General features: G+C 41.7%; 1 protein-coding gene across 3 annotated transcripts in view; it reads right to left on the minus strand.

Moving 5' to 3' along the window:
* ETV6 (ETS variant transcription factor 6) overlaps window positions 1-13,331 on the minus strand; it is a 300,336-nt gene that overhangs the window by 178,454 nt on the left and 108,551 nt on the right. The window lies entirely within an intron of this gene.

Consider the following 13,331-nt stretch of genomic DNA (forward strand, 5'->3'; position numbering starts at 1 on the left):
GTGGTAGCTTAAAAGGCAAGTTTTAGATTTAGTTAATAAATCTTTGGGTAAGATTTCTCTGCATATTTTCACTATACAACAAGAACAACCAAAAAGATCCAACGTTTAGTTTTTTCCTCCTTGTTCCTTCATTCTCCATCTCAAAATCAATTTTTTCCTTCTTAAAATTTCAGAGCTTGTTCAGAGAATCATCTACATTTAGGGACCAACCAAAAACCCAGCCAGTTGCTGTCAAGTCAGTTCCAACTCATGGCAACCACATGTGTGTCAGAGTAGTACTGTGTTTCACAGGGTTTTCAATGAGTACGATCTTTCAGAAACAGATTGCCAGGCATTTCTTCTGAGGCATCTCTGCGTGGATTTGAACCTCCAACCTTTCAGTTAGCAGCTGAGCCCTTAAACATTTGCACCACCCAGGGACTCCTACATTTAGGGATACCCAGAAACCCACTGCCATTGAGTCGAATAGTACTGTTTAACTAAAGATACTTACTCAACTTAAAAAGAAGGGGGTGGTGCTTCTGCAGGTTTAAACTCAAACAAGCAGTGTTTGCTAGATCAATTACAGTGGATAGGGTGGGAAGGATTATTGTTAGTTTTGAGTTAGAACACCACAAATAATAGCAAGGAACCAACTAATGTGTTCAGCTAGGACAGCAGGACAATTTTCACTGCAGATCTATATACCAATAGTTTGACTTGCAGTTGTCTATATGTATACATAACTTCCATTAGTTTCTCTGGTTAAACTGTACAAAGTGGGGCACACAGATACCAAAAATAAGGCAAAAAAGACCAGTAAGATGCCATTATGAAAATTAAAACCAGGAGCAAAAGAAAATCATAAATTAAAATAACGTGAAAGGGGTGTTTATGTTTTGGAAAGAGACAAAAACCCATTCCCCTCAAATCGATTCCGACTCATAGCAACCCCACAGGACAGAGTAGAACTGCCTCAAGGGGGTTCCAAGGCTATAAATCTTTACAGAAGCAGACTGCCACACCTCTGTCTGGAGGAGTGGCTGGTAGGTTACAACCACTGACCTTTTGGTTACCAGCTGAGCACTTTAACCACTGTGCCACCAGGATTTCTTTTTGGAAAGAGTTTTCTAATTTTACATCTCATCAAATATGTGCAAAGGAAAGCAGGAGAGTCCCACCCTCTCTCCCCAGCCCTATAACCAAATTAAAGCTTTCCTATAACCCGGCCCTGTAAGACAAATTAAACCTTTGCTCATAGCCTGGAAAGTCTGGTAGTTGTGGTAGGAAGTTTTGATTTTAAATGAATATATCCATATTTTTGTAATTTCCAAATGGAATTGCTATGCCTTCCCTGAGGCATCTACCACCAGCAACTAGGGCACTTGGAATATTTCTATTTAAGCATATATCCTGAAGTTTCCTGGTGAATTCCTTGATTAAGGGCAGGCACATATATCCTAACATTCATTTCTGTATCAGTCTAGATATCTGGTAAAAGATCACCCATAGGCAAAATCTTCAACTTCAGCTTTTTTTTTTTTTTTTGGAAATTTACCAAACACCACGCATATTTTGTGCAATTCTAACTTAAGGATGGGTTATACTTTTTGGTGTTTGGTTAGGGGTTGTTTTGGGTAAAAGAGGCAAAATCATATAAACACACATGAGAAACACATATAAAAAATCTATTTCCGGTTTCAGGGTGAGATGGGCTTTTAAGCATTTCTCATGTAGTCTGTTTTTCAAGTTTAACAACTCCTCCATACTCTTCAACCTTTGCATAACCCCCCAATCCCATTGTGTGTCTAGATATCTTATCTACGGTTAACTTTATTGCCAGAAATAGCCTTCTGTTAGGTTTTTTTTGCAGAAGTGAAACAGTGGGTGAAGAAGACTTTGCAGAGACAAAGGGTCTTCAAATGGCATGACACAAATGCAAGAAAGAAAGATGGCTTTTGTAATATGATGACTTTCTATTAAAGTAAGAAGCTTACAGGATTCTCTAAGGAGTCCATAAGAATGAGAGGCCACCTCACTCACCCAACCTCACCAACTCCATCAAGGGCAAGCTGGGAGGAATCCAACCCTCAACGCTGATTTTATTTCTTGATAAATTTACTGCCAACCAACTGACAAAAGAGTCAAGCCAAGTATCACCTTTAAATTACATATATTTCGACTTGCTAAATTATCATTGTGTTTTACCTTCATTTCACTGTACTTTCTTTGGAAGTAGCCCCTTAGTATGTTTACACTTTTACGTGGTTCCCTGTCCTTACTGCTACATTGAAAGCCCAAACATCAGTGCTTGCCCTGGGAGTATTCCTCCTGTCCAAATAATTCCAGATTGAGACAAATATGCTATTTGATGATGGATGGTCCTAACTGAAAAGGAAGGTCAGGGACCCAGTGATTGTGGACCTCAAACTCCTCTCATTCCTGATGGTGGTTTCCACTCGGCCAAAGGTCAATATTGGGACGCCAAAGGCTTCGGTTGGGAAGCTCTTTCTAAAAGCTTTAAAAGAAAACACCTGTCAGTAACAAGCGAGATTACCTTGACCAAGAAGGGAAAAGCAAAATGGCACTTCCAGAGCCTTGAGTAGAGTCCCTGGGTGGTACAAATGGCTAACACACCAGGCTGTTAACCAAATGGCTGGAGGTCTGAGTCCATCCAGAGTTGCCTCAGAAGAAAGGCTTGGGATCTATTTCCAAAAAATCAGCCATTGAAAACCTCAGGGAGCACGGTTCTACTACAACACACATGGGGCTGCTGTGAGTTCGAATCGACTTGATGGCAACTGGAAAAAAAGGGCCTTGAGCAATTTGCCAGCAGCCATTACACATAACCCTGGGCTCAGTGGCCAGCAGAGCCCTCAGGACCCCAGAAAGGATGAGCTCCTTTCCCAGGAGAAGAAAACCTACATGTGGGAATCCCATGCTACAGATTTAAATCCTTTTGTTAATCTCAGGGTGACTCACGTGGTCCTCATTTTTTATTTTAACATAACCATGCACATCTCATCTGTAATGGCACTATCGGCAATCAGAAAAATTAAACAAATGCAGCTATCTCAGATGGACGCATGTAGACAGAGAGCCTTAAGGAGACTAACATCCAACTTCCCAAATAAAGGGAGCCCCTTTATTCTCACGACGGATTCTCTGGTCTGACTCCAACAAAGGGGAAGTGCCAGCTTACAGTTCATTCACCTCTAAAGCAAATTGTCAGACAGATGAAAACCAGAGGTGCTTTATTTTAACATTACAGGGGGATAATGGTTTTCCCGAGAGGATTATAACCGCTGCTCTAATTAAATTAAAATGCCACAGACAGTGATATTAATGTATTCAAACGCCGTAGTGGGATAAACTGCCAGGGGAGGTCAATGATGGGACCAAAAATGCCATGATGTGGTTACGTTATTGTTTTGATGCTGGCGGGGTGGGGGGGGGGAATACACCGCTTTCAAATTTGCAGACACAACCTATCAAACCAACCAGCTAAACAAAAGGGAAGCAATTTCTGAGGCTGACTGTAAAACCTGTGAGAAGGATATCAGGTAGGGGGGGAAGGGGAGCAGCACAAAGCTCTGAAAAGAGAAAATAAGGTTAAAAATTGTTTTAGGGAAGGGTTGAAACGCAGATTTTACTAACCATTATAGAAAGCTTTCTTAAAAAATTTTAATGGAGTATGGAGTGGGGTTATCTCCTGCAAGCACAGCTATGGAAACCAAAATGAGCTGCATGGTCTCTGCAACTTCTTCCCACTAACCATGAAGGGCCAATGAAGGAGACCGATCTAATTCTGCTCATTTTTAAACTGAACTCTTAGGAACCTGTGACTTCCACATAAACGAGCACAAAGTATACACACAAATGTGCTTGGTAGAACAATGGCATTTCTCCCCTCCACTGGCTGCATTTTACAGAATAGAAAAGTACAAACAGAAAAGAAAAAAAAAGGGTATTATCAAAAAGTCTTTCCTTTCCAAAATTATTCAGCTTCTATAAATCACTGGGGACATCACTAGTGCATTTAAGCGTTTGCTGATAGACCATTAACTCTTTGAAAAGGCTGAGGGGTTCAGAAACTTAAAGCCTATTGTTAATTAAATATTAACCTCCTGGAAATAAAGATAAAGCATTTCTGGAATTTAGAAAAACAAAGTTTGGTTGTACTTGCAAAAAAAAAAGGTTGACAGGTAATTTCAAAGATTCCTCTTCTGCAGAGCTGAGATGTCCTTGAATTAGGAACTTTCTAGAAACAGAGTGGTGACCATTTCCCTGGGAGCTGTGGTTAAAGATGCCACAGACACCCTTTTATCCTGCTGTATTCGGGTGTCCCAGCGTTGCAAGAAAAAATGCAAACCAGACAAGATGGAAAACAGCTGGCACCAGAGGTACAGTGGTCATGCTGATAAAATTCAATATTTTGAGGGAAGAATGTCTTTTCCACCCCACAGGTTCTTAAGAAGGCTGCCTGGGAAAGCTTATGTTTGTACTACAATCACCTTCTATGGACTGAACAGAAGATAGTCTCCTGTGAAAAGTTATTTATTGAGCTCTACTAAAGTCTAAATACATAATTAGTCAAGTATACTTTTCTGGCTGCAAAATGATTCAAGGTGGTGGGGTTGGCTTTCACTAAGTCAGCTTTTGTTAAATAAGCTTTATTAACAAGCTAATGGTCTCTGGCTGCTGCGGAGATTACATAAGGGCAGTTTGAACCCACCCAGCAGCATTGCAGAAGAAAGGCCTGGTGAATGCTTCCATAAAGATTACTGTCAGGAAGACCCTATGGAGCAGTTCTACTCCGTAACACATGGGGTCAGGGGCACCATGAGTCAGAATCAACTCGACGGCAGTGGGTTTGGCTTTTTGTTTGTTTTATTAACAAGCTATATCTCTATATTGACAAAAAATTGAACAAGGTTAAATTTTCTGGATTTACCAGTTTTCTAGGTTTTTGGCATCATGGTTGCAAAAACACAAGAACCTAAACTAACATGCTCTTAAAGGTCAATTTCTTTCACTTGAAAAAAATACACTGAATATTTCGTTCACCCCAATAATCAGTGAGATAAACTTAAAAGAACTTGAGAAAAGATACAAATGGCAGTCTTTTCTAAACATTCCATAATATAGAAAGCCATAGACAACAACATATTTGGCATGTCCACAAAAAGAAGCAGTATACCCTAGGTTCTGTGGTGAGAAGGAACACCACAAGTATTCGAATATGAATTCTGAAGTAGGATAGCAGATCTATCAAATCACAGAAGTCAAGATGCAGCGACGGCAGTTGAGTTCTTTCCACCCCGAGAGAGGCCCTAGAGACGTCTAAACCAGGGCTTTCCCCTTGGTGTCTAGCTTGTCCTCTGACAGACACATCCCTCTGGATGCTGAGTCATTAGATTTTTACAATTCAGTGTTGTCTGGCTTTTTAACATGCTTACAGAATGCATATCAGTACTTTCACAGAGAAAAAAACACTGGGAGTAAAACCAAAACACCAAACCCAACCCATTGCCTTGGAGTAGATTCTGACTCTTAGTGACCCTATAGAACAGAGCAGAACTGCCCCATAGAGTTTCCAAAGAGTGCCTGGTGGGTTAGCACCCCTGTGAAAATTAGGATGGGTGGGAGCTACATTCCTAGCCCCTCCTGCCCTCAGGGGAGAGGGTATGCTGAACCACACTCAACACGCATGTGAGAATCTTTTCTACCTAGCTTGGCTTTACCAGTCTAAAGGAGTAGTGCCCTTTCTTTGGAAGTTTAAGATGGATTCAGGACCTGAAATATGCCAATTCCTGTTTTAGAACTGAAAAACACACACACACAAGAAAACAGTTGTCCTCTTGTCAATTCTGACTCATGGCGACCTCATGTGTGTCAGAGTAGAACTGTGCCCCTTAGGTTTTTCAATGGCTGATTTCTCAGAAGTACATCGCTTTTTGTCTGAGGTGACTCTGGGGTGGACTTAAACCTGCAACTTTTCAGCTAGCAGCCCAGTGCCCTAACCATTTGCACCAACAGGGACTCCTACAAGTGAAACAGACAGTCCCTTATAGGGTCACTATGAGTCGGAAACAACCCAACGGCAACCGGTTTGGTTTTGGGTTTTCCTTACCTTCATGGTCTATTATATCCTGAAATCAGATGACAGTGTGTTGTGTCTGTCAGATACAATTAAGTCAATGTGTCTTACATCTCCTTTTACCTTGAAATGTGTTATCTATCCACAGTAAGGTGAAGGGGAGGGGGGAAAGGCATGGGCAATAGGTCCTGTAATCAAGACTGCTATAAACGTCATTGAGAATTTTTTTTTCCCTGTGAATGTTATGTAATATTTCAGCATTCCTCGAGTGTCCACTACAAGGCAAGGCTTGTTCTACGCATTACGGATTCTGCAATTGTAAGTACTAGAATTTCCAGAAGGGCCCCAATATTAAAAATTCTGTCTCATTTTACCTCTAAAACATGGGTATTCATACATAAGTACTCGTACCTCTCTGAACATACATTTTACTTGGAAAATACAGTCACTGCAACAATCAAGAAAGGGAGCTAAGAGGGAGCTAACAGGGAACGCTTGGTATGTGCTTCCCAAGAAGTCTTCATTGTATGTCAACACAATAACCCTGCAAGGAAGGTGTCACAATGAGGAACCTAGTCTGAAAATGGCAGAGATGAACCTGTTCGAGTCACTAGCTCAGGAGATGGTACTGCTGGTATTTGGGCTCAGGCTGATCTGACTCCATGCCTCTGAACTGCTACTAATGAAAAAAAGAAATAAGAAATATTTAAGTGGCGTCTGCCAGTCAACAATGGCCTCACAACTTATGAGGAATCCCATGAGATAAATTCTAACTTATAAGAATCATACCAGCCTTGGAATATTTCATGGCTTTGCACCCTCACTCCTCACAGGATGCCAGTGGGGCTCCTAAGGGTCACTCAACAGAGCTGCCTAAGCTGGAGTTGCCACTTTCTTAAGCCTGTTCCTTATCCTATTGGAAGCGCAGTAAACGCATTCAGCTGAAGGGGACTACCTATGATGTCTGAGACAGGTTCTCCTTGCATGCCCTCTGAGCAGGTGTGACCATTAGGATTCATCCAAGGATATCTATTAACTGTGGGATGCAATCAGCAGGGCCACTAGGGTGTTTACAGATTGCTGTGCATATGATAACTTCACCCTGTATAGAAATCTCATCTTGGGTAATTTTTGAGTAAGCATGATGTTACTTTTATCCCTAACATTTTCTTTAACAACAACAAAAACATTTCCCTTATTCCATTCCTTTCCATTCATCCAAAAGCAGCAACCAAATCTAAATATACAGGTAAGAAAAATAGGAGCTGCAAGAAAGAAAGGCCTTGTCAACACTGATGGCCCCTAGAGTGGGTGAGTCCTCAACCAAGATGCCAAGTCCACTTCCAGAAATCACAGTGGCCTACCGGCCATAGTTGAAACAAGGCTCTCCAACTATCCGAAGATGCAGAATGCTATTCTCTCTAATTAGGAATGGATGAAGGCATTGAGAATATGCTGCCCACAGTGGCAGGGGTGGCGGGGGGCAGGGGGATAAAGGATCCTCACACTGTCTTCAACACTGGAAGAACCAGTGTAAGGAAGAGTCAAGGCTTACTTGTGTTACCAAGGAGGGTAGAGCCAGCAGAATATATCCATGTACTAGAAGAAAGGCCTTACTAACAGCTGAAGCCTCCAAATATGATTGTGATTTATTGCTCCCCTAAAGTAGAAGGAGTCTCTGGGTGATGCAAACAGTTAACACATTTGGCTGCTTACTGAAAGGTTGGTGGTTCAAATACACTCAGTGGCACCTTGGAAGAAAGGCCTGGTGATCTACTTCTGCAAAATAAGCCATTGAAAACCCCATGGAGCATAGTTTTACTCTGACACACATGAGGTCACCATGAGTTGGTGTCAACTCAACAGCAACTGGTTTTTCTAAGGCAGAAAATATTTAAACTGAGGTGAATGGTTACTGAGAATGGACTCAACAATGACTGGTCTCTTTGGATGGTTACCGTAAAAGAGGTCCTCTACTGGGAAGGAGTTCAAGCAGGAGAACTCAGAAGTTCCTTATAACTCCAAGATACTGCTTCTATACAATCCTATATTCACTGGCAAGTCGAAGCTTATCACAGTGTGGGTCGAACTGAAGCAAATAAACATGAACGGCACAATCCCCTTCTCTATCACTTAGTTCCCAGAGTCCCCTCACAGCATCCTCGGGTTCTACTCAATACAATTTGAAAAAGCACTAGTTTATAGAACTAGGAGCAGCCCTTTAAAGTCACAGAAGCACCTGAGCAAGGAACGCAAATAGATTTCTTTATTGTACCAATTAAAATAATTTTTTTTCCTTTTTTTTAAAATTAAGATCCCTTCCAGCCCTGTGATGCTCTGAATGTCTTTTTCTGAACGTCTAAAATATTTCTGACATGAATAAATAGCAAGCAGAATCTAAAGCCGTGATTCCTCTTAGTGCCAGGTCGTGGTTTCCAGGGTGGTCTACGAAGATGGCCCAGCTTTAAGGATGCGAGGATGACTAGCTCGTTTGCCTGGGACCCAGTTCTGATGCAGGCAAGGTCACAGAGTTTAGGCCTGGGTGGGAAAATTGAACTCACCCCATTCCGTGGCCCCAGACTATATACCCCTTACCCTTAGCATGATGTAGATTGCTGCTTTTGCTCAAAGTAGAGGTTATATGAGCTCAGCAACACACATCACCACTCCTGGAAATGCCATAAAAATGCATGTCCCACTGATGGTGGGTCAGCAGTGTCACTTCAGTAGAGGAAAGGTGACGTGACTTTATTCATGCAGAACAGCAGGTGTCACCTCTGGAGAAAAGTTGTGCTCCTGGATTTATCCAGAAATGCCCTTATGATTTTGATCAACCTTTTGGAAGAGGGTCACTAAATCCTTCCTATTGCTAACAGCAGAGGAAACCAGTACTTAAATTAAAAGCAGCTTATATTCTGGACACAGCAAAGTGGCCAAGTTCAGCTTTTTATTAGCTGCTTTCTCCTCCATTAAGGCTATTCCCTTTAATGGTTTGGCTATTATAATTAGCCAATCTGCATTGTCCCTGCCCAGGGCTAAAAGTAATGAACTGAGAGAGTTGCTATTTAGTTGTTATCAAGGGCGCCATTAGAGAGTGCTTCTCAATTTCGCCCCCCAAATGAGAGATACCTTCCAGGCAAGTACTACCGGCCACGTGACTGCCCTCATACAGTACACGGAGTGCCCATGAAGTGGGAGCTTCCCCGGGGACTCATGGGACTTAAAACCTAGGCAGAGGAAAGGACAAGGGGCAGAGTCTGCAGAGCTTCAGCCCTGCCTGAGCCCCGGGAGCCTGGAGGTAAGAAGGCAGTGGCTGTCCAGGGGGTTGCTTCTGAGCCTGTATATTAACTCCTCCCTTCCTTCCCACCTGCTTTCTCTGGCCTCACAAGCCCTTCACCTCCTTCTTAAGCAGCTTTTTTCTTTCTGTTACAGCATCACTCAAGGCTTTGCTCTTTTTCATTTATTTCTTTAATGGCTATATCCTGGAAGTCTTGTAAAAGGAAGAGTGAGTGAAGCTACGGCTCAAACCCAGCTAGTTGATAGGGGGAGGAGAGGGCAACTCGGACCTCTTTTCAAACTAAAAACATTTTTGGCCCTTGTGATTTATCTCTACAAATGTCCACAGCTGATATGAACCACTCACCTAAATAGGAAACTAGGTTTTAAAGACCTAACTCCAGAGTACAGTGAAAAGATTTATACTCCAATTCAAATAAGGGTAATTCAAAGAAATGCTGAATAATCCTCTGTAGTTTATTACTACTATATTATTGGCCCGTCTCTAGGCAGCCCCAACAAAGGTGTTTGTGTGAAGCCCTACACACACACACACAAACTCCCATACCTATCAGTAAGGAAGAAGGCTGGGTTACAATCACTACCATGGTCAAACTGAACCAATTCCCCTGTTCTAAATATATCCGGAGGAATCCCTGGTTGGTACAAATGGTTAAAAACTTGACTACTTGTCAGAAGGTTGGTGGTTCAAACCCACCAAAAGGTGCCTCAGAAGACAGATCTAGTGATCTGCTTTGGAAAGGTCACAGCCTTGAAAACTCTATGAAGCAGTTCTACTGTGCACATATGGGGTTGCCATGAGTCACAATGGACTCAACCACAACTAACAACAACAACAAATATATCAGGTAATTCCAAGTCTACCTCAAGATGAGAAACAGACAGGAAAATCCTTGTAAACTGGACCTATATCAATAAGCACAAATTAGATCCATAATATGAGATCTCTGGAAAATATTTATTACCAAAATAATTTTCAACAAAAGCATATGATGGCACTGTACCGAAAAAAAAAAAATGTAAAAGAAGTCGACACCTCCTCAGTACTACCGTCTGAGAAACTAGCATAAGAATACCACCTCCTTACTGTCATACAGTATAATCATAAAGATAAATGAGATGAAGCTTATGAAATATTTTGAGTTTTCGAAACAAAGGCTCTCTATAAAAGCAAGGCATCATTATGATGAGGAATATGAGAAGCCCTACAAATCATCGCTGTTAGCGTATGCTTTAAGAACTAAAGAATTAAATTCATCTTTATGTTATAAGGGGAAACCCTGGTGGCATAGTGGTTAAGTGCTATGGCTGCTAACCAAAGGGTCGGCAGTTTGAATCCACCAGGCGCTCCTTGGAAACTCTGTTGGGCAGTTCTACTCTATCCTGTAGGGTCGCTATGAGTCGGAATCGACTCGACAGCACTGGGTTTGATTTTCTGGTTATGTTATAAGGAGCCCTGGTGGTGCAGTGGTTAAAAGCTCAGCTGCTAACCAAAAGGTCGGCAGTTCAAATCCACCAGCCACTCTTTGGAAACCCTATGGGGCAGTTCTATTCTGTCCTATAGTATCACTATGAGTCAGAATGGACTAGATAGCAACAGGTTTGTTTTGTTTTTTCACTGGTCAGGAGCACCATGCACTGCATTTCCTCTTTTAGAAAAACTCTTCCAGAAGCAATAACCCCTTGGTAAGTAATTTCTACCTATACCCAAACCGAACCCACTGCCGTCAAGTTGATTCCAACTGATAGCAACCCTATGGGACAGAGTAGAACTGTCTCATAGGGCTTCCAAGGTTGTAAACTTTTACGGAAGCAGACTGTCACATCTTTCGCCCTTGGAGCAGCTGGTGGCTTCGAACCAGTGACCTTTTGGTTAGCAGCAGAGAGCTTTAACCACTGAACCACCAGGGCTACTCTTCTACCTATATTCATCAAAAATCATGGGAACCCCCTGACTCTTAGTTGTAAAACTCCTTATAGGAACTCAGAGATGGCATCTTCCCCTTCATCACAGTATGGTTAGGGAATCCTGCGAATTTTGATTTTTACAACAAATTACTAAAATCAAGTTCTGTTGACAAGATGAATATTACCACGAGAAATGCCACCAGCATTAACACCATTCTAAAATCTAAAGGACAGGAATGAGAAAGAAATATAGAAATATGTATGGGCATTTTGACAAGAGCAGTTAACAGAAATAAGGCTACTCTTGTAGCCCTAATAAGAATAATTTATTTTATATAAGATCCTGTGCCTTCATTAAAACTACCAGTGCTCAACAGTAAACAAAAAAATATGCTTGAATTTTCACATACTTCAGGGACTCGGGATCAGCTAACAATTTAGGATACACATTTTTTTAAAATCATGCTTTAGGTGAAGGTTTATAGAGCAAATTAATTTCTCATTAAACAATTAATGCACATATTGTTTTGTGACATTGATTGTCAATCCCACGGCATGTCAGCACTCTCCCCTTCTTGACCTTTGGTTCCCCATTTCCATTGGTCCACCTTTCCTGTCCCCTCCTGCCTTCTCGTCTTTGCCCCCAGGGCTGGTGTGCCCATTTAGCCTCGTGTATATCGTTGAGCTACATGTATTATCATTTGCTTTATAGGCCCGTCTAATCTTTGGCTGTACGGTGAACCTCAGGAATGACCTCAATACCGAGTTAAAAGGATGTCTCGGGGCCATACTCTCAGGGTTTTTCTAGTTTCCGTCAGCCCAGTAAGTCTGGTCTTAAAATTTTTGAGGACACGTACATTTAAATCGGTGATTCTAAATCTTGGCTGTACATCAGAATAACCTGGGGAAGCTTTAAAAAAAATCCTAGTATCTAATTAAATCAGAATCAGTGGGACCCAGGCATTAATATTTTTAAAGTTCCCCAGCTGATCCCAATGTGCAGTGAAGGTTAAGAGTCACTGTCTTAAATCAAGACATAAATAAGCAGAATAAATCAAAATGCATGAAGTTAAATGATTATCTTTCACAACAGGTTTTTAGAAACCTTATTAATCAATTTGCTAATTGTCCTTCCTTCACAAGTAAATTACCATAGCTCTGCCTTAAACCATAAAATAGAGATTATCAGTGTAATACAGGGGTTCCTGAATGATGACTACCTGACCTATATATGAACAACTGTTCCAGACAGGTGTGTCTACAGTAGTTCCTCTTCTCTCTCAAGTGCCTCTGGAGTTCCCTCCACCCTCGCACCCAGGAAGGTTGTTCAGCCGCCCTTTCTGTAGCTCCACATGGAGGCCGCGTCCTCAGCACTGGCGACACTGGAACTATGTGACAGGAGCAGGGGAGGGTTAGTGAAGAAGAGGCAAGAGAAGGGAAACCCACGTCAACTTATACTTGAGGCTTTAAAACCATTCCATACCTGCTCTCCCTTCTCCTTCTCCCACCCAGAAGGGTCTGTCTGCAAGTGCTCAGACCCCAGGCCCAATTCTCCTGCTTAAGGACTGATCCACATCCAGTAGCTCAGAGTTTGGAGGGTTGCTGTTCCCTGGATAAAAGAAGGGACCCTGGTGATGGCTGTTAGGACTGCTACAGGGATATATTTGTGGATATTCTAAAGTGGCTAGTGGGACACATTTTTTTTCCCCCAGAGAAATTTTGCTACTAATAGTTAGATCTTTATTTTTGTGCACTGAACATTCAACTGATTACAATCTGAAGAAATGCCTTCAACTCCAAGCAGCTGACCTCTTAATAAAATCTTAGAACCCTAAGCTCGTAGAAACCTTGAGTTTGCTAAGGCTCTTTACCAAGATAGTTTAAAGTCCTTTGATTATATGCTGCTTTATGCTTCTAACACTCCTAGGAATTATGTCACTAGAGTTAACACAAAGCCCATTTGACAAATATAGAAATCGAAGTTAAAGGGTTAACAACTTCCTGGAATGAGTCACATAACAGCTCTAGATGGTGCTTCTTCTTCTTG

The sequence above is a fragment of the Loxodonta africana genome, chromosome 4, assembly GCF_030014295.1.
Source record: "Loxodonta africana isolate mLoxAfr1 chromosome 4, mLoxAfr1.hap2, whole genome shotgun sequence".
NCBI lineage: Eukaryota > Metazoa > Chordata > Mammalia > Proboscidea > Elephantidae > Loxodonta > Loxodonta africana.